Genomic DNA, 22,478 nt, shown 5'->3' with positions numbered 1-22,478 from the left:
CTCTTCCACAAATTTTGGGATGCAAGATGGGGCATATTGGCTACAGGTTGAGCTTGCAAGCTGCCTGCAAGTAAGATGGAAATGCACTTGTGCTTCCGCTATAGAAAATGACAATATTTACGTGATGCTACTCGGAGCACTGAATTGGGGGAAGTGGTTAATTGTGCTGGAAACAAGTTGGGAAACCTAACAACTGAGTTTGTGGGCCTGAACTAAAAGTATAGGCGAAATCAGAGAGGCGGAAGAATGTGTTCCCTTGAGCACCTCCCTCCCTCCAGAAAGCCTTGAGGAAAGCGACAGAGAGAATTGAGCCAGGAGAGTGCAGGCTTTAAATTATCCGCACCACTGCTTCCCAGTGTTAGCAAGTATGAGCAGGAGATACGACGCACTCTAATCTCGCTTCATAATAGAACCGTATGCTTGAGTTTCCTTTAGAAGTTTCCATTTGCATGCATTCATTCCCTTATTCGTGCATTTATTCAGTCAGTGTTGATGGAGTGCCTGCTATGTATCGGCAGGTTACCGAGGCCTGGATACAATGATGAGTAAGCGGTAGTACAGTCCCCACTCTAATGGAGCTCATAGTTCGGTGCAAGAGGCAGCTGCTTATCAGTCAGAAACCACTGTGGTGATATTACCAGCAAGAGTTCCTGGTATTCCGAAGATCGGTATGTCAGGTGCTGTCCTGGGGACGAAGACATAGCAGTGACCGGGCAGAACTGGGTGCTCAGCGCAGGAGACGAAACCCAAATAAACATACATATTCAAAAGAAACGTATCATGTAATTTCAGGCATGAACAAGGCTACGTTAAAAATAAAGCAGGGTAAGTGGTTAGAGGAAGCGTCCCGCTGAAGGGATGACTCTTACGCAGAGAACTGGAGGAACTGAGAGAGGATCCCGCATAGATCTGAGGGAAGATTGTTCCAGGCTGAGAGAACAGCATGTACAAAGGTCCTGAGGCTGGAGGGACTTTGGCTGTGTTGTTGAAATAGACTGTAGGTGCACAAAAGCGGCAGGAATGAGGCCCACAGGAGGCTGTGGCTGGAGCCTGGAGGGGAAATGACGGGGCTTGGACCAGGTTGCTAGTGGTGGAAGTGGTAAGGTGGTGTGGGCTATCGAATTCCCTATATCGTAAGAGGATTTGGCCTGGGAAGGCAGATCAGAGCAGACTATCCTGGGGAAGTAACGGCTTCAGTGTAAGTAACTAGGCAAAGATGGAAGGACTAAATATTCCAGCACATGAATGAGCAGGTTTGGGGGCAGTGGGGAGGGGGGTGGGGCAGCAAGTCAAGTTGGAGGCACTGAAAGAAGATCTGTGTGCCTAGCAAAAAAGAGGAGTAAGGGAGAGAAGGAAAGATGGGTGGCACAGACCAGGTGGGGCCTCGCCAGCTGTGTGGAGGACCTGGGCTCTTTTCCACGTGCTGTGGGAGTCATGAAAGGGTTTCCAGCAGGAGCGACCTAGTCAGATGTATGTCTTGGAAAAGCTTCTAAATGCAGAGTGGAGGAAGCTCCTACTGACAGTCACCCTCTGAGGAAGGTTCTCCTATCCCCATTCTACAGACAAGGAAACTGAGGCTCAGAGAGTTGATGGCACTTGGCCAGGCACACAGCAATGGCTGACTCTGGAGTCTAGAGCCATCACTCTTTGCACCTGGTCACCTTGGCTGCACTTGTCCCTTCTCTCCCCAGCAACCCCTCCCCACCCCCTTTGACTAAAACACTCGGTAGTGACCAATGCAATTATGGTGGTTTCGACCTCTTCCTTGTCGGACAGGGAGCCACTGTCATCCCCTTTCCATCTTTCCAGAGCTTCAACTTCTCTCTCTGGGTTGGACAGTTCCAAGGATGCAGTTCCTTACCCTAATTAGCATTTTTGAATTCAGCTTTTTGTCTCTTTAATGGAGCCCTGAAGGGGTAACATTCATTTCTTCCCGCCAACATCATCCCTCCCTCCTTTCCGCCCTCTCTCCCTCCAGCTTTGACTGGACTCTAGCTATACATCAGGCACCAGGTTTCCAGCAACGATCCTTGGCCAGTCTAGGGAACAAGATATGAAAACCAGCTGTCACTGATTCAATTGATAATGGTGTGTGAAGAAGTTGGCCAGATGTTTCCCTTTGCTGGAGACCCAGGAGGGTGAGCGGTGTGGAGAGAGGCAGGGATTCGGCCTTGAAAGAGGGAAAAGGATTCAGAAACCGCTTCCCAAAGAAACTTGCAACTTTGCCTCAGTCCAATGCAAGAAGAGACACTGAGTTTTAGAAAAAGCCTCGCTGAAAAAATGTTCTTGGTCTTTCCAGTCCTTACAGGTTGCAGTTGTAAGGAAGATGTAAACGGAGGGAGTATGCGATTTCCAGCAGCTATGGAATAAGGGGCCCAGCAGTGGGGGCGAGTACTCCTTGGGGGCTTGGGCTTGGCCTTGCTGGCCTCTGCTCCCCTGCTCTGCCCTATAGGCACAAAGGCCAGTTGGTCCTATGGGGGCATGCGTGGCTGTTATTGTTTCGGGTGGCTGTGGGTTGTGTTTACTTATTTACTGATTTATTTTGCCAGCCAAACTCAGCTTTATTGACAGGGCTCGGCCTGCCCCTGGGCCCTTCCACCTGCCGACCCACAGTGCACAGAGAAATAATTAGTTGCTGAGGTGTCAGGAGCAGATGTCGAGCTGACATCTTCCCTTTCCTGGTGTCAAATTCAGCAGTTTTCCTGCCTCCCAATAAATTACCAGCCGCTTGCTGCCTTCCTCTTGCTGCCGCCTACCTGGTGGGGCCTTCCTCTCCCCTTAGGAGCAGAGCCAAAGCCTGGGTGCTGACCTCAGCCTATAATGGGCCCCCCTTTTTCCCTATCAACCCTTTCATCTTATTTATTCCTTTTTGATGGGCGTGGAGGAGAGTGTGGCTCCGGTAGGCTCTGGTTCCCCTCCCCCCCCACAAGCTCTGGCTCCCACTGTTTCTCACAGGCCTGAGCCCCAGGAGCCTCTGGCAGGGGCGCAATTAATTGCTTCATATCAGGGCTGTGACCTTTGTCTCCTTGGGGCACCCTGAGACTTTTCTGCAGATGCCTTCAAAGTCAGGCACCCTTTCAAAGGCCATGCTCGGTTCTGAAAAGACTACAACTTCTGTTCTGAAACCACTAGAAAAGGCAGGGTGGGTGGTGGGGGGGAATGTAGAGAAATGACACGAGGTAGGGCTAGACAGGCTGAGAACACGTCAGAATACAGAGGCGCGTCAGGCATTGTGCTTTGGAGATGCTGTCATTTGGGATATTGTTATATCCCAAATGCTGACATCGGGATATTGTTATATCAGGGCTGACAGGAAATCTGTTAGTCATTCACTGAGCTAATATCCACAGAGCTCTTTCCTGGGATGGGTGCGGTGCTTAGTCCTGGGGATGCTGGAATGAGCCGCAAGTGGTCCCTGCTCTCAGGGGCCTACAGCCTGCAGGCTGGGGAGTCCGATGGCCGTACTCAGGAGGCCGTCCCTTGCACGGTGGCACTGGGGAGCCTCTGAGCAATGGTAAGCAGGGGAGTGACGTCAGGCATGCTGCGTTTTAGAAAGGACACTCTGGAGGCTGGATTAGGGGTTAGACTCTGGAGGACACCAGGGGTCTCCTTAGGAAACGCGTGTAATAGTCTGGCTGAGAAATGACCAGGGTCCGGCAGACGCTGAGGGGAAAGATATGAAGAGAAAAGATGTTTTGGAAGTATAGTCAGCAGGATTTACGGGTTGCGGTTAAAATACGTTTAAACCCATTCTTTTACAGCCGAAAGAAAGTTCAAGGGTCTGTTTCAGGTCACGTAGCCTGTAAGAGTTGACAGACCAAGATATGACTTCAGCGCCCTGATTTCCTCCCGAGGATTCTGTTCACCACTTACACGCAGCTGCCTCTCCCTCCATATGAAGACCTGGAAGTTGCCTTCTGTTCCCTCATCGCACAGAACCTCAGGTTAGCCGGTGGTCTCGTCTAGCTGTTTACATGATAACCACCCTCGTCTCCAGTCTTCCCACCAAAGATGGATCCAATAACTGGATGCAGAGAACTCCCCGCCTCCTGGGGCTGCCCGCTCTATCCCTGCAGGACTTCTTCCCAAAACTATGCCCAAATCAGTCTCCGATAGATGCTGCCCCTGTTGTTACTTCTACGCGGGGAGGTCACAAAACAAAGCACAGCACAGCACACAGCAGATTGGAAAGCTCCTGATGGATCGTGAGCTCTCATCCCAGAAACAAAACCTGCTTGAGAGAGAGCGTGAGCTCAGAGCTTGTCAAGCATCAAACGTGGGGGATGGCGAGGCAGGTAAGCCACCTCCTCACACCTGGCAGCTGGCCGAGCCACTCCTCACTAGGGAACACATTGGGTCATCTGGTCAATGCTGGGAACACGCGGGTGATATTTCATTGTCCAGACCCTGGCTTTTCTAGATTCCACGCCCATGCCCCCCGCACCCCACCCCCCCACTCCTGCTCTCTGTGAGGGACCTGGCGATTCACCAGGATTGTTTGTACCTGTAACAACCTCGGGTGAGGAGTGAGCCCTGTGAGAGCTGAGATCTGCAACCTTGTCCTGTTCACCAAAACTACACACCCAACCTCATCTGCGTTATCGGCTCAGGTAGGAGCAGCCATTAGGCTCCATTTCTAACTTCCCATTGGCTGTAAAGTGTATGATCATGACCTCTTACTAAACTCTTCCCATTAAGCTTTCATGTTTACAAAGCACCATAAATTTGGCTCATCCGTCTTCCAGAAACTTCTCCGATTTCTGCCTCTTTGTGAGGCCAGTTATCTTCCTGTTCGTCTTGCAGGTCTATCTGAAACCTGAGACTGTGACTTACAAGACAAAGAGAGTGTGAATCTGTGCTTCCTCCTGCCCCCACCCCACCTGGAGATGCGCCAGGTCTCCGCTTTTTCCCATCAACGTACTGTTGGAACCAGCCTCCCGTTTCCTCTCTTTCAAGCATCTCTAGGTCAATTAACTCTTCTCTTCCTTGGGTCACCTATGACTTTTATCATTTGGACGTGTCCACAGCCAGGCACTGGCACTTTTCAACATTGTTCAAAGGACCCTAAGCCCAGCTCCTGCCGAAAGTAACCCAAATTTATTAATACAAGTTCTGAAGCAGGAAAAAAAAAAAAAGCAATCTGTAAAAGCCCAGGAAAAATGTGAATAGTGACAGAAATGAAACAAATATACATCCAAGGCAGGGTTCAGGAAATAGAGAAAATATGCCTGGAAACAAATGAAAGAAAATTTAAGTCTGAATAATTAATAATAATAATCACAAATAGGTTGAGACTATAGTTACATAATAGATACCACGTTAAAAAAAATCGAATGTGGTTAGAAATAAAAATTCTAGAATTGACTCTCAAACAATAAATGAGATATAAGGTGAGTTGCAAAATTAAACAAAAACATAGATTAAATAAATAGAGCATTGTAATCATGAAAAACATCACAGACTAACAAACTACGAAGATTCCCTCTATGGAAAATAGCAGACAAGCTTAACAAATATAGAAATAGTAAATAAAGACAGAACAGTAGACAGTTTCCCTGAGCTTCTTTATGAAGACTTTAATCACACAGCGTCCCTTTCAAGATTAATTACTGAAAAAAGACGATCAGAAAATGCCATTGTGAAGCTTTAAAGACAGAGGATATATGAAGGAAATAAGAAGCGAAATATAAAGTAGCTGGGATCTTACAACCTAAATCTCAGAAGCAAGGGGGATTAAAGTACAGCATATAAAATTCTTAAATACAGTGTGACAAACCTCCAGTTCTACACTCCCATCAAAAAGGAGGAAAACTTACTCCTGAGTGACAAAGCAAGTACAGTAGATGACAGTGTTCTCTTGCAGCTTTGATCCTATAAAAAGTAACAGTGAAAATACCCCAAATAATTGGGGTTATTGTAAATCATGATACATAAGAATAAAAATATCTGGAAAGCTTTGCATGTTCATTCCTTCCGTGAACATTGAATGAGCCTCTGTTGTATGCCAGGTACCGTGCTGGTTACTAGAAATTTGCTCTCGCAGGTTTTTTTGTTGTTTTTTTAAATATAGTGACAATTATTAAGATGCTATAGTACTGGCTTAAAAACAGAATATAGGTCATTGGGAGATAATCGATACTCCAGAAATAGAGGCTAAAGAAAAAATATTTTTTAAATATTTGACAAGTGAAGTGTAAGGAACCACAGGGAATCACATAATTGTACGTTTTGTTGGGCTCAGGAGTAGCAGGTGGAGAAAAATCCAGATCTGTAACTTACGCCTTACAGCATCGTACGTCCCAGTGGAGTAGGGACACGATATTAAGAAAATAAGATGAAAATGGAATATTATCCTTAAACAACTGTGAAGGAGAGTTCATTTCTTCCTTGCTTGAATCATTAACATTTTCAGTAATAAGGATGGTAGGTTAAGACCCACATTGACTTAAAACTGAATGAAAAACAGCAAAACTCAGAGACAGAGGAAATGAATGGGACACGTGTACCGTGGACATGGCAGAGAAAAGTCTGAATTCAAAATATACAAAGAGCCTACACCCGTACATGTCTAAAGGATGAAACCACTGTCCATTGAATCAGTGGCTGGAGAATGTAGACAAATACCAAATGCAATAGTAAGTCAGTGAGGAAGGTAATCCATCTCGTATATAACTAATTAAAAAAAAAAAAAGAAAACGGTAAAGCAAGTGTGAGGTCCCACTTCATATCTATTAGCAAAACAAGCTAAAATAGTAAAACCCGGTGCCAGTGCACTTCCCTGCACACTGGACTTCTCCCCCCATCACCAGTGTCAATCTTTATATTGAGAGGACACACCCATACCCGAGTCCATACGTTGAGCCAGTGTTTCCCCTTCTGGGAGAGCCAAGGAAATGACTGCCTGTAGTGTAAAAACTATTTTCTACAGGTGTTTAGGAGCATTGCTTTTAATAGTAAAGACTGAAATACAAACAGGGGAGAAGTTAAGAAACCAGAACCTTATTAGTTCAAAGGAATATTATAAAACCATTGGCCACAAATGGAAACCTATTCAGATACAGGTAACATGGGGAAAGTATTAATATATACAAAAATTTTAAGAGGACACCATGTAAGAGCCATTAAGCAGAACCATTAGGAATTCTATGTATTTTATGGAAAATTACAAGAGATTCTAAGAAGTGATGGTTGTGATGAGAGTAACAGCCAGCTGTCATTGACCTTTTATTTTCACCATGCTCTGTGCTATGTCCTTTATGGACATGATCTCATTTAATTTCCTCAGCACCCTATGCAGTAGGTATGAGCTGCAGAGAAAACCGGTAAGTGCCTGGTGAAGCACCTTGCCCAAGGCTGCGCAGCGAGTAAACTACAAAGCTGGGATTTGGACTCTAGAGTCCGAGCTAACGTACGGCCTAATACCACCTCAGTTATTTCTTGAGACCTACCGTCTACGGGTATGTGGTGTTTATTTTCCTGTCACCTCCTTTTCCATTTCAGGCCCATGGAATGAGTCCCTGCAGAGGAAAAACAGTGTGACCATACTGACCCGTGGCCCAGAGAGGGACTGAGAGCTAGAGGCAGAATGATTCCAGCATGTTCCCAACACTAGAGAGATGAATTCCGTCCCTTGGGAGCCAAATCGTAACCATCAGGACACAGCAAACCCACTTTCTTCACCCGGAATATTTCCTGGTTCACCACTGGTCTCACGACACTAGAGGTACATTTTGTTTTTTATTTTGTTTTTTTAAATCTATCTCCCAACCGTTTCCTTAGAACTCTCAAGAAGGGATTTTCACTTAAAAAGAAAAAAAACTTAGGCCCAGCTCTGAGCGCAGAGAGTTTATCTTACAAAGTTGTCTCAGCAAGAGAGACGTGCTATGACTCATTGTAATAAGGTAGATATTGTGACAAGAAAGATGTTAACATCTTAATAAAAGCCCTGAGGGCAAATTTGCATAAAACACTCTCTTTGTTGCTTAAAAAGAGCCACTGATGCCTTATTAAAGAAAAATCAAAACCCAATTTTGTTAAATATTCAGTCCGGGAATGATTTTGGAGCATTTTCCTTACCTCCCGGGGGTTTTTTTCTTTTGTTTTGCTTTTTTTCTTAACAGAATCACAGATGCTTGGCGTTGAGGAGGCCCCATCTTTCCTCAGCCCACCCTCCCTGAGGGCGCTGTGCTGAGTGCACTATCTCACTCGTAAGTTCTGGAGCTTCCTGAAGTCCGGGAAGAACCAGAGGACAGAGATTTGAACTCCAAAAAGAGAATAGGAAATCCCTTTGCTCCGCCCCCCGCTATGCCCACACTCGTCCATTCTTTCCACTGAATTTTAAAAAGATTGAGCTCAACTGCAATTTGAGTCTCCTGAAATCTATTTTTTGTTTTGAAATGTGTCTGACATTTTTGACAGATTATTTTTTGAATACTCCCAGTGACGGGGAGCTTACCACCTCTTGAGGCTGGATATGGTACATCAGGCGGGAATTGGCCTCCCACTAACCTCCAGCACCGGCCTAGCCCTTCCTTTGGGATTAATAAATGATCGAATCCAATCCCTCTTCTTTGTGGCAGCTTTTCACAGGGCTGGAGACATCGATTGTATATCTTCTTAGGGTCCCACAATAGCAGGATTTTTTTTCCCCAGTCACCGTAACATTAAAATGTTCTGTAGAGCCCGACCCCTCTGGCTGCTTTCTGGGGGCTTCACAAAATCAGTAGATCTTCTACAAGGAAATATCTCCCCCGCTGGAAGCCGGGTGGTTCTCTCGTCTTACATAGATCCTCCTCGAAAAACAAAGGCAGGGGAAGCAGGGTCCAGACCTGGGTCACCCCTAGGGTTTGAGGGAAGTCAGAGGGATTCAGCTGCAGTGGCCATGGTCACTTTTTACGAGAAGTACTGAATTTACAGTCTGCACTCTATTGGGAGATACGGCAAGTTGGGGGCTGGGCTGGACTCCACAGCTCCAGCTGGTGTCATACATGGTGGGAAGTTTGGGGGAGATGCGTGTATCCTCCTGGGGTACCCAGAAAAGGGATAAGGAAGGCAGAGCATCCTTGCTGGGGGACAGGGACATTTGATCAGTGGGATCTCACTGGATCGGAAGAGAAGGAGGGTCCTAAATGAACCAGGTCAGGGTTACTGGCCTAGCACAAGGTCAGGAAGTGGCTCAGAAGGGGGTGGTAACATGAGGTTTCCTCCCTCATTCATTCCCCTGGCCACACGCCCCTCCCTAGTCCGAGGAAGTCCATTTGCCAGTTGCACAGGCAGAATGTTTGTTTAGCTAAGCTCCAGCAGCACCAGTGGCAGCCTGACTTCCTGTGGGCACCTGTCTTCCCTGCCTCCCCAGGCTGCAGCAGTGGCCCTGTGTCACTGTCCTTTGCAGAGCTTCTAGAGACAGAAACAAATGGCCAGCCCTTCTGTGGCCCAGATCCCAAGGTAGAGCGTCTATGCGTACGCCTTCCAGGGCAGCTCAGCTCCAGGTGAGGGCCCTGCTCCTGGGGCAGTCTGGGACAGAGAGCTGAACTCCCCAGAAGAATGTTCTGGGCTCTTTATTTTAGACCACAGCCGGTCTCACTGTGACTTTGTGAATAACGGAAAGTATCCTGCAAAAACGATCCCCATGTTTTCCTACTTCCCGGCCTGCCTTCCCTCACTACCCCACAAAGAGAGTATCCGTGTATTGGTCAGAAGTGACCTGTACACTTCCCTTCCCTCCTTCCTCCTTTTTGCCGAAAGAGCATTCAGGGGCCCACAGAGCGCTGACAAACACACTTTGACAACTGGGGCTCTCATGCCCTATGGGGTGGCCAAACCCAGAGGGACCTCCGCGGTCATTTACTCAACCCTCGTGTTTTTTCAAGTGAGAAGAACAAGATTCTGAGGGGTCGAGAGCAGAGCCTCTCAGATATGGCGAGACCCCTGGGCCACCTCAGTATTTTCTGAGGCTCCTTGTGTATTACAATGAAAGAAGCAATTAAAAATGTGACCTGAAAATCAGAAATCTTTCCAGAAAAAAATGCCGCTCAATGTATTGTGGTCGTCACAAGGTCTAGAACAACATGAATTCACTGTCATCCTGCACTACAGGCAGGCGGTGTTGTGTGATCACGAACGCAGTGTAGGTTGAATGAGGAGTTGTCGCCTTGCAGTCCTGTCAGTGTATTTTCAGGGCTGTATGAGGAACTTCATTTGCAGAGAAGATCAAAAGTCTGATGTGGGGCCCTGGTGAATACGGAAGCCCGCAGGCTCTCCTGCCCTCTGTCTCTTCTGAGCGCTTCCAGAAACCCGCTGTACGGTCTTGACCACTCACATCTTAATCAGGAAGAGGATCTAACTGTGTTTTTGGCTTCTTTGATTTACTGTCTCACTGTTTGTTTAAAACACATAACCTGGGTCACCCAGCTCACTGCCTCTGGTTATCCACCACCTTCTCCTTGCCTGGCCTGGCGTCTGAAATTCTTGCAGCTGAGGGGCTTACTCTTTCGGACGTCATTTTCAGGAGTGTCATCGTAAAAGGCAAAGACCTCTGTATGTGTTTTTATCTTCACCCTTAAACTACAGTGAGCTAACCCCTGAATGGATGGTAGTTCATAGCCAGCTGAGAGGACGGTACTTCTGGAAGAAAGGACTTGTGGGTAAGAGATGAGAATAAATTTTATTGTTAATTAGAAAACAACTGAGCATAGATGCAGAGCTCAGGGAACCCAGCTTGAGTTCTTGCTTCATCTATAAGTTGTGTGATTATAGGCAAGTCATGCAACCTCCTGAGCCTTAGTTTTCTCATCTGTACAACGGGAACAATACTAGTATGTAATTCACAGGTTTCCCCTTCCCAACTCCCATGAGGATAAGCAACGGTAAGACATATGAAAGTATTTATATGTCAGAAAGATTTACACAAAAGTTAGCTTACTTAAGTATAATCTGTAAACAACAAAGTCAGCTTCCCAAGATTGGAATAGGTGGACTCTTCCCCCATTTCTTAAGTGCCTTTCTGTGCTATGAATTATTAGAAATGGGGACATACCAATGAAGACAATAAGTTTCCTGTCCTCCAGGAGTTCACAGTACTTAGAGTGATAAATGAGAAAACAGGCAATTACTACAGAGCGTAAAAAGTGCTAAGCGCAGGGTAACTGACTCATTTCTCCATCACACATGTATTGAGTGCCTTTCTGCACAAATCCACGTGCAGGGTGCCGTGGATTCATGAATGATGATTAGGACGCCCATAGAGAAGGCTGCCAGGAGGAGCTATCGTGAGCTCAGTCATCCAGTTGGAGGAGAACGTCCAGCGAAGTTCAAGAATAAGGGTCCTGCCGGCGGGATGCGTGAAGGCTTGGAGGTGAGCACCAGTGTGGTGACTTGAGGCCACTTCCCGCGTCTCAGTACTGGTAAGGTCAGCGCCATTAAGAGAAACCATCACTGAAGGGTTACTGGAGAGTCTGGGGGGCCTGTTGACCCAGAACCCTGTGTAACCAGTTTATACCCAGTCAACGGTGTGCCTGATGCCCTGAGGGGCAGTGCCTGTCAACGCCCAATTACCCGTCAGTGTGACAGCCCCAGTCCTGCTTCTGCATGGCGATGGGCCCCGTGTACTGGGAGGGACTTAGTACCAACTAACTTCACTATTAGTCCAACCGATACTGGGGTTGATGAAACTAATAGTTAGGAGGATGCATTTGTTGTGCAAGGAGTCATCTAGGGTAGGCCAAGGCCGATTAAAACTAACATTAAAATTAACTGCCATTTGGGGCTCCCTGTACCCCTGACCTCTCTGTTGGCTCAGACCACCCCTGCCGGACTGGACACTAAGGAAGGCCCTTTTCTTTCCTTCGTGTTCACATCTGCTGCTCAGAGCGTATAGCTGCCGGGATGAAGTAGGGAGAGCAAGTGTCCTTTCGGGTCACACACCCATTCTCTGATGCGGAGAAATGTCTCAGTGCTTTCAAAGTAGCAAAACAGAAGATCAGCTGATTTCATTTCCTCGTCAAGATGGATGATTTCCAAGTGTCGAAACTGAACTAGATGCTTAAACACGTTTCCTCCCAAGTCCCAGCCCTGGCAGCAGCTTGTCCCTCACCTGCTGTGCCCAGCCCTCGGTGACAAGCGAGATGAGCTCAATATGAATGGGCATTTAATTTGATTTCCAGGGTAATGTATCCCCTACAGGTGCAGAATCCCCTAAGGAGGTAAGATGGGCTTATTATTCACTGGGAAGAGTTACCCAGACACCCTGAGTACAAGATGGAGCTGAAACAAGTCACACAAATGGGTCCTCGGAGCCTGATGTCTCTCCCCAAATAAGACTCGCTGTTTTGAGGGATTGCCCTTCTGGGCAAGGAGCCTGCGGATGTTGTGTCGCTCCTGCTTGTCTTACATCCGGGCCTCTGCCATCCCTCACGTCCTGGCCAGCATGCTGTGCTCTAAGTCATTTCTACTTAGGATAATAAAAGGGACATGAATCTTCTTGCTGACGGGGCAGTAAGGATGTTAGCTTGTCTCTTTGCCTTGGTTCTGGGTGTGAGCTGCACATGGGCCTTCGGGAGCTCCGCCCAGCGCTGGGCTTCCATCTCGGGCTCAGGTCAGACTGTTCTGCTCTCCTCTCTTTGTCAGAGTTCCCAGGAGCTAAGCTTCCCACCCACCGGCAGCCACTCTGCCCTTGGGGTTCTTTCCTCTCTGAGGTCCCTTGTGAAGTGCAGTGCTGCCATGTCAGTTTCCTCCCTCCTTTTTGTTCCCAGAATGACAAGTACCCATTTGCCATTAAGTCATCTGCTACAAATCCTGTGCTTTGGCTCTCAGGTTTCATTTCTGAGTGTGGGACTCAACAAGTCCCCGGATGTTTGGCTCGCTCACTGCTAAATGATTTCACTCACGATCAGAAGCCTCGTAGCATATGCGGTTGAAATCTGTGCCTCTGTAAAGTTATACGTCTCCACATGTCAGAGATCTTTGGGGCTCCTGGTAAACAGTGAAGGTGATAATGTTAGCTTCTCGGAGGCCCAGGGTCTACTGAATCACAGAGTCATTGGGCCACAACGTGTAAACAGAAAATAAGCAGTTAATTGGGAATGGCTGCCATTATTGTTTGTCTATGCCAAGCATAACTACTATGAACACTGCCCTTGCTGGAAACTTTCCCTAGTGTATCTTCTGCCCAATACTAACGCTTCAACCCCCGGAAGCTTCTTAGAAGTCCCGTTGTTGAGTTCAGAGGATCAGTTAGGCGTACCCTTGACATTTTTAAAGGATCTTTTTTTTTTTTTTCCTAATGGAATCGGATACTGAGGTATATCTGATATACTTTGATATTTCTGAGGTTTTTACGAATATTACAGCTGTACCCTCAGCTCATCTGTAGAAGATGCTTTCCTGGCAGTGCCCCGGATTGATCTTGGCTCAGTAAGCCATGTCTTAATTTTAGTGTCCTTTGCTGTGCAGAGTGGCTGAGGATTTTCAAAGCCATAAATTCCCATTTCCTTCATGTTTAATAGTCCTTCCTTTGGTATATCTTTCTCCTCTTATATTTCCTATAACCACTTCAAGCATTTTGCCTGTAGATAACTCCAGCTAGATCACCCAGTTCATTGGTATATTTTTTATTTTCCACATTACTGCAAGTGGCAGTATTGCTAAACTTTCTGTCACTACATAACAAAGATCCTCTTTCCTCCAATTTCCGATACTCAACAAACCATATGAAGTTGTCATGTTGGTAGGTAAAAAATAGTTGACTGTTGGACAATTGCATATAACTCAACCTCACAAATACCCCATTTCTGTTAGTTTTGGGAGTGGGAGGGATTAATGACTGGCTTTGATTTCGCACCTTTATGGCCTTGCCTGCACGCCAGCATCACCTCCGGGAGATTTGAAACTTGTGATGCTCCAGCTGCACCTCAGAGCAATGAGATCCGTCCCTCAGGAGGCTTGGCTCAGGCCGCACTGGTTTCAAAAGCTCCACAGGTGATTCCAGGGCGTGGCCAACCCCCAGAACGGTGGATTCAGGTATGTATGCAGCTTATTTCCTGGGGTAAGTCTGTCCACATGTCACCGTGGCCTTAAGTTACCTGGAACAGTATTCTGATTCTCCAGCCCTAACACTGACTTGAAAGTTAAAACTGTGATGTCAGAACTCTCATTTTAGAGAGCAGTATTTAAAATTTGAGGTAAACACTGAAATAAGTTGTTCTGAAAGTAGGAAATTAGAATGGCGGTTCCGTCACCCTGTGATTAATTCTTTTCCCTTATTCTCCGGTGCTCATGATTTTAAGGGTTCTCCGGAGGACCGATTAGAAATTGACTTTTTTTAAAGCCTAGTTCTATGTGTACTTTGAGGAAGGCTGGGGTACAGTAGGGAACTTGGGGGCATGTCGCATGTTTGTAATAACTGCTGTAAGTAAGGAGAAAGAGAAGTTTCATTAGGGAAAAGACTGCCACCCACACTGAGAGCACAGGTGAGGCTGGAGGGCTTGGGATTCAGGAGCAAAGCAGAGTTCTCAGGGCTGGCCACATTTCTAGAATAGGGTGGGACACAGTTTCCCTCGCTGCTCTCTTCTTTGTGGTCCCATAAAATAGACCTATAGACCTTCTTTTGCTTTAAGGGTTCTAGCATCTTTAAAGTGTTCTATACTTTGAAAGGGCAAGGAGAAAGGGGAAAAAAAAGACTTGTGGGAATTAAAAACGTTGTGGAACCTTACAGGATTCTTATAAGAAATTCTCCTGTTTGTGTTTCTTTTCCTATATTAGTAACTGGAAGCCCTGATAGTTCCCTGATCTCTTTTTCAATATATGATGATGGAACTCATCTAACCCTCTCTTTCCCTCTGTCCACGGGATTCTTTAGACCGGCAATTAAAAAATATCAGGAACATAATTTTTTCCAGATATAATCTTACTCAGTCTCCCAAGACATGAAACACACAAAGGTAGCATTGTGTAAGTATAAATTTATTTCATGAAGTCATAGTAATACTTTTTCCTAATTCTTACAAAGTCAGTCGAAGAGAATGCTGAGTCTACTTTGATGAACATGAACACTGGAAATCATGATTGTGGCTGACGTTTGCAGTCTTACACAAGTCTCAATATCTGATTTATTTCTATAATCTGTTTTGGACAAACAGTATCAAGAAAATCCTGATCCAAACAGATAAGCAGCTTACTTTGCAATTTCAAGATTCTCTTCCATCAAATGGATCAAAAGTGTTCAAGAGGATGTGTAGAACTTTCTGGTTTCAAAGTTGAATCACAACAGTATCTAACAACTAGCTCACTTCTTTATTGTAGATACAAAAATCCATCAATAAATACCCCACACTTATAAATAATCCTAAACCTATCAATTTTATGACAGTGACACAATGAAAAGTGTTCTGATTTTACTTGCTGTTGCAAAGTACTGTAGCTCAGTACAGACTGAATAAATGTGCGTGAACTTTATTCATGGTGATACAAAAGTGCCTAGAGAAGATCTCACCACCTCGTTGGCATAAAATAAATGTTTTATGAAAGAGTGAATGAAAAAACCAACCTTGCCTGATCTCCTCTTAAGGATTAGATTCTATATACAATTTTATGTTTACTTTTTGATTTGTACTTGCACATGTTTGAATTTAAAACAGCTCAGTCAGTGCAGAGCTGCAGACTTCATGATCAATGACTCCACCGTTTACAAGACTTTCAAATATATCCCCAGCTAGGACAGTGGACGTTTTTCTCCAAGGTCTGCATGAAAATGAATTAATGAAGCTGCATGAAGTTAATCCATTGGTTAGTTGTCTCAGTACCAAAGTTAGCGTAGAGCACATTTGAGATTGTGTTGAGTCTTATTACAGTTTAAAGAATTATAAGTGGGAGTCAAAACATTTGTAGAACCAAAACATGTCGCGGAACTCAGGGTCCCCTTGGGTCCCAAGGAGCACAGTTGGAAACCACTCCTGAAGTGTATGCAGACCACGTCCTCCACGAAGGCCCCTCTCTCCAGCACGCAGTTCTGAAGGCAGCGCCATGTGGAAGTGTTTGCATTGAACAGGAGAAAATGCTTCATACCACAAGGTCTTCGGTTTGGGACCATTCAGTGAGACTAATGGGATACTTGGTATTTGCTAACTGCCCTTTCTCTACAATGGTTTTAAACACTGAGCCGAAGGTGAGAGTCAGGAGGCCATTTGATGGGAGCTTCCAAACAGCTGTGTCTGAGGCATGGGTTCCTTGAGTCTCTGGGATCACTAGTGCCCTTTGGCCTCTATGACTTAGAAGAACCTCTAATGGTGCTGTGAGTGCACCCTAGTAAGCCCAGTATGCTATGTCAGTATTGCCATTTTAACTCTGTACCTTGTCTTTAAAAGGTTTGCATTCACTGAGGAGAAAGTGTCCTTGAAAAGGGGTTGTTGGTGCCCTGAGAAGTTGTTGCTTTGATTTTCCTGGACTACAAGCTGGAGTGTCAGACATAGGAGGCAGTGACGTCATTCTCGTCTTCTTGACTCATCCAGGGCTGGTGTCCTTGTGTATGAAGAGGGAGGCTTTTAGAGTATGTGCCAATTTTTGCTCAGAAAGTTGAAGACGCAAATTGAAAGGTTTTACTGGCAGGATGTTGCCAGTATACAGGGAGGTATTTGTTAGAATCCACATGGGTCTAAAGCAGTAATAGAGGGAGTTATTTTCTGAGCTTTTCAGTTGAGTGATGGGTAGGGTCAGTGTATTTGGCGAGAGTTGTACTAACCTCCCGGAACTCAGTAAGTACCGGCCCAACTGCTCTTCTTCCTCTGTCTTATTTACCCACGGTGCCAAGAAACTGTTCTTCAGACTCATCATAAGGAATTTTGGAAGAGTCACAGGAGCAATCCAGAATCACAATGCTGAGAGGCACAATTGTGGGCTGGCAGGAAAGGGTAGGTAGATGGCAGAAAGTGCTGCAGGCTTTGGAAGCGCAAGAGTTTGATCTATGAGAAGCTGTTCTAAAGGGCACAGATGTTTAAAAGAACTATGTGGAGAGAAACTCCATAACCTCCCCGAATTTAGCCCCTATAATAGGAACAAAGCCTGTAGATATTTTACCATGGCTTTCCTGGTCTATCATCTATCTGTGTGTCATCTATCTTTCCAGATGTGCATGTGATTGATGCCTTCTGCAATCTTACCAGAAGAAATGTAAGTTATAGACAGTCACTATCGAAAAGACTTGTTTTTTTGCAAAACAGCTCGGGACTAAGGTTATTCTGCAAAGGAGTCCTGTCTTTTCTTTTGAATGAAAATTAAGAATTTATCTTAAGCAAGTTATGGAAAGGCTGGTTTACTTATTTGCATAATGATAAAATGTGCCAGCAGTTCTCGTTGCTACAAGCAAAGAATAGAGAGACTCAAAACCTCAGTAAAAGGAGATGACAAACACCGAAGCATTTGTGGATCTCTGTTATGAACTAGTGAGCTTCACCAAATGAAACTGGCACTTCTAGAAAAATGTATTTTTATGAAAATCTTTTGTAACCAATAAATGCCTGTTTAAGTGCATGCTAGGCAATGTGCTACTTCCTTCCTCACGTGTGGCGTCTGCTTATTATGTTACCTTAACACACAGCAATGCACGTGTTCCAATCACTGCATTTAACTACTCTGTAAACAAATTAACACTGACCAGGAAATGGAAGCAGTTTCTGATAACTTACTGGGCGTGGGGACTGAGAAAAGAGAGAAGTCCAGGGTAATTCCCTGCGTGTGGCTTTCATGTCCGGAAAGGCCGTCGACTGAGATAGGAGAAGCCGCAAAGCTCAATTGCCTTTGAACGTTACACCCCTTCAGAACAGAGCCAAATCTCCGTGATTCGTTTTAAGATCTGCTATCAGACTGAGCTAAAGGAATTTGTTAAATGTTTTCTGAAGCATCATAAAAAGAACTGACCTCTAACAAAAACACTGGATGCTAATGCCCGGTGAGCTTTCTGGGAGGCAGCACGTGTTGTCACACATCGTTGCTGGGAGAGCTGCATGTGCCCCCATGAGACTCCCCTGGGAGGGGACATCTGGTTTACGCCTGGTTTCTCTTGGATTTTGCCCCGTGTACCTTTCCCCTTTGTTGATATTAATCTGTGTCCCTTTGCTGTAATAAACTACAAACATGAATGTAACTACTTTTCTGAGTCTTATGAGTCTTTCTAGTAACTTTTGAGCTGGTGGGTGGCTTTGGGGATCCCTGACACAGAACATCAGATGCGAAAATGAGGCTGGAAAATGGAGATTGGAGTAAACTTGAGTGTATCCTGAAAGACCCTGAATTGCATAGAAGCAAAGCGGTTCACAACATCTCCAGGTATTGAACAAGGTATTTTGGGGGGTACCCTCAGAGTTTGTCTTCAGAAAATAGATGGCATTCCAATTTCATGCCACAGGCAAAGAAAGGATGAGTGTGTTGAGGACTTCAGGGAGAAACCCTTCAAAACCTTTAGGTAGCAGTCAGGAGTCGATGCTTGATACAGAGGTAACCTTGGCTCACACCTCATGTCTCTGAGTGACCTTGAGCCAGAAATAGGACATTTGATATGTAAGCAAAGCCTGGGAAGGGAACTAGCTCCATTACCAGATCTCCAACACATTGCTGAACATTTCCAAAGAGCTTTAGGACAAAAGCAGAATAAGGCTAATGCCTTACAGATGAAACAACTAGGTAGTCCCACTCTAATCAATAAAATCAGGTAAAGGATCCTCTTATTTCACATACCTGTAGATTCTATAAACAAAAAGGACATGGGACAAATGATTGTCCTCTGGTAGCTAAGAAACTGCAAGAAAAATAATAGGGTAAGACAGGAACAAGGGCCCCAAGTGTCAGGCCACCTTTGAACATCTCCAAAAAGATTTCATATCACCCTCCCCAAAGGTCTGAGTATGACCATTGCTTGCTTTATTCTCAGAGTAGGATTTTCTTTTCCTTGCCAGAGAGGTGTGGCTCCAAAGGTAGTGAAACATGTCTTGAGTGTTGTGTTCCGAGTCCTGGGAATTCCAATCTAGCTTTCTGGGAACAGGAACATCCGTTTTGCTGGGACTGTCATTAAAGGGTTTTGCAAAGCCTTCCCACCTACCCAGGAACTTTACTATCCCCATAACCCCCTATCTTGAGAAAATGGAAAATTACAAATAGAATTCCAAACTCAAATGAGCTAGACTCTCAGACCTCTGGAACTTCTGTGGCCTAAGGTCTTGCTACTGGTTCTAATGACAATGAGATCAAGTCCCGGGGTTCCTCAACTCCCCTTTATGAGAAAGCAAAAAGCTGACGCCTGTTTCTAGCTATATCACTTCTGACCCTAGACTCTGCTCTGTTTCATGCAGATTTGTTCAAGTATGCAAGAAACTCGTGTAACGCACCTAATGTTAGCACCAGTAGGTGTGGGCTGCCTTTTTCCAACATCCTTCTAAACAACAATTGCATGACCTAATCCCTGAAAATACAGTTTTCTGGAAGAGACATCAGAGACAGACGTCAAACTCCAATAAAAAGAACCTTATGAGGTACTGTGAAGAAACAACTAGCATGGCAGGAAAACGCCAAGGGGTTGACCCTTGGATTTCTATCTCTCAAATAAAGAAGATACAAGAAATCTTCGGATCACTGGAAGACTCTTCTAGCAGGAGACTTTCATAAGCTGAGGATTCTGACATTCTTCAGAAAGGAGAAGACAGCTTCTCCCCAGTACCTGGGTCGAGTGGACAGTGTAGTCATTTATTTCTGCAAACTTCCACTCAAGACCCACAAAACAAAATCCAGATTCCCAGAGCCTGATTATCGTGCTTTCAATTGCATTTCTTGTTCTTTGTTTTCCTAGCCAGTTATTCTTTCCTCTCTGCTGGTTAAAAAAATCTGTTAACAGGCGTTTGTTAACCTAAAGTATGATACCCACAGGCCCCTGTCTTACTACCGCGCTTTGATCCCTAGGCGCTCCTTGATAAGTGTATACTGTCTGGCTATGATTTGCTCATGATTTGGCTAAACTATACAATAATACCCACTGTCGCTGTTTTGCTTGTTTTTCTTTCGTCACCACCCATCTTTCTTCAGTACCAGGCCTTTATAAAGAATCAACTGGTTTCCTCAATCACTTGGTGACGTTTTAGATGGCAAACACCAAAAAAGGCCAGAGAGCCAAAAATCTGAGACTTGCTGTCACATGACACCTAGGAGGGACGTTTCCTATTTCCACTGAAACAACACCTGGGAACCTCTACAGGAACCGGCCTATGTAACTGAGCATTCCCAGAAACAGATCTTGGAAAGGAACTATGAAAACATGTGGGCCAGGGGACTCTGAACATTTGGGAGCTGCCTTACTTTTGCAGATCCAGAACGTCTCACTGCGAAAGCCCAACTTCATGCTCTTTTTGTTTCAGCTCTACCTAATGCTCTCTCTTCTATAAATCTCGCTGGCTAGTGCCAAACCCCTCTTGTCAAGTGATGCCCAAACCAGATAATACTACTCAATATACGTGTAAGGATATTTTGGCTGATTACTGATCTTTGGGAGGTTTCCAATAAGTAGGATTGGATTTAGGGCCCAAAAGCCTACAGCTCATAAGCCAGATGGGGATGTAACTTTCACATGAGGGTTTTATGACCTGTTTCAGGAGAGAAGGATGAGGGTAGGAGGTCAGTGTGACCCTCATGCTTCCACTATTTTCTCGAAATCCTTCAGCTTAAGAGAGCCGAGGTGCCATATTTTGGTAGCATGACCTGAACCCCATCCGCACTTCCTACATTTTCATGGAGACGAAATCAGGTGAATTTAATAGTAATATATGTTTCTTTATTTTAAAAAATTGAAGGAGTTTTTTTTTTTTTATTAATGTTAGTGGATATACACCCTTTTCCATTGTTTGCTCCTTGAGTCTCAGCTGCAGCTTTCCTACCGTCCTGAGAGAATTGAGCAAGTCAGCCTAGGAAAGGCAGCACCGAGACTGCCCCCACCTCCTGCCAGAGCCTTTCCTCTCGTGTCAGGATCCCCGCAATGCTGCAGTGCCCTCCTGTCCCCATCCTTAGATGCTGGTGGATCCAGGGGCCTGGGAGAAGCGTCACGCCATTCTTTCTTCATCTACTACAAAGGTTTTTTTGGAACCTTTGCTGCACACATAGCTTTTCCAAGATGCCTCCTCTTTAAAATGCGGGGAAATAATTCCTACCACACAGAGGTTCAAGGATAAAACAAGGTACAATACACGTGGCAGTGTTTTGTCAGCTCCAAAGAACCAGTGTCCGACATTTTATCCAGCATAACGTATGCACAAAGCCACTAGAAGGCAGGGTGTGAGGAAGAGACTGGGGAATGGGAAGAACAACAAGGTGGGGTTCAGAGGAAGGAAATGTTCCTCAAACAGGTGTGAGGAAAGGTACATTTCGCTCTCTCACTTTAGGGACTGGGCAGAAAAGAAGGAGTGAGACTGGGACCCGAGCCAGGCTTGGAAGGCATGGAAGAAGAAAGGCGACATCCCTGAGCATGGGACAGCATGAGCGCATCCCAGAGGCCACAACACAGAGAGTGTGTTTAAGGAAGAGCGAGGAGCAGAGATGCACGTGAGAACCAGGGATCCTTGGGAAAGACAGGGCGGGGCCTGACAGCTGACGGCTCTTTGTACTAGACTAAAGGGTTTGGTCCTCACGTGATCTCTAACAGAGCTCTTCCAGTCTGGGGGTAGAGAAGTGACACTACCAAAGGGATATTTTAGCAATGTGGCCATTGAGCTTACCATTGAATTGCAGGAGCGAGAAGTTGTGTCAGGATCCCAGTTGCACAGTCCAGGAATGAGGTGACAAGAGCCAGATGACCTTAGGAGATCACGCTGGAATGGAAAAGGGAAGCAGAAAGAAACAAGACAGAGACAGAATAGGAGGACGAAGGAATTGTCTCTATTTGGCAGCCCGAAAGAGAGAGGGAAAGGGAGGTAAAGCCAGCGTGCTTTCAAATCTGAGTGACTGGGAGAATGGTGGGTCAGCCATAGAAAGAAGGAAGTCACCAGGTGGCCCTGATTTGGAGGGCAAGTAACAAAATCCAAAATTAGGCCTTTTGTGGTTTGATTTAATATTGGAACATCCAAATACAAGGGTCTCAAAGACAGAAGGAGGTGAAATACTCAAAAAAAAGATGAACCCTGGAAATAGAGAGTCGGGCAGTATTCACACAGAAGGTGACATATTTGTGAAAATAACAAGCTTTCCACGTGTGAAAGTCTGAATACCACCACCTTTAGATATTTACACATGTTTCCAAGGGGAAGGTTTTAAAAATTATTTTGTATACCCAGTGATTTATAGACGAGGTCAAAGCCAAGGCCAAACAACACTCCAGGTCCTTTTGAAAGTTACCACTCTCACTTCACTACATCTTCTAGCCTGAAATGTGTGCCCCTGTGTGGGGTCCTGAAGGATTCAGAGCAGGAACTGTCAGAGAAGGGCACAGGGACTCAGGCGGAAGCCAGACGGGGATG

General features: G+C 45.4%; 1 long non-coding RNA gene across 3 annotated transcripts; it reads left to right on the top strand.

Moving 5' to 3' along the window:
* Positions 1-1,299: 1,299 nt before the first annotated feature.
* Positions 1,300-18,136, top strand: LOC109445328 (uncharacterized). 3 transcript variants are annotated; one of them, XR_016022719.1, is made up of 3 exons: positions 1,300-3,944; positions 7,501-7,723; positions 8,121-18,136. It is a non-coding gene; the product is annotated as an uncharacterized LOC109445328 (long non-coding RNA). The 3 variants fall into 3 exon arrangements; XR_016022718.1 differs by having other exon boundaries at positions 1,300-4,295; XR_016022717.1 differs by having other exon boundaries at positions 1,300-7,723.
* Positions 18,137-22,478: the final 4,342 nt, after the last annotated feature.

Source organism: Rhinolophus sinicus, chromosome 11, assembly GCF_057876585.1.
Source record: "Rhinolophus sinicus isolate RSI-liver-muscle chromosome 11, RSI-T2T, whole genome shotgun sequence".
Classification (NCBI taxonomy): domain Eukaryota; kingdom Metazoa; phylum Chordata; class Mammalia; order Chiroptera; family Rhinolophidae; genus Rhinolophus; species Rhinolophus sinicus.
The sequence above is the reverse complement of the archived record's forward strand: the minus strand, read 5'-3'. Positions and strand labels throughout refer to the sequence as shown.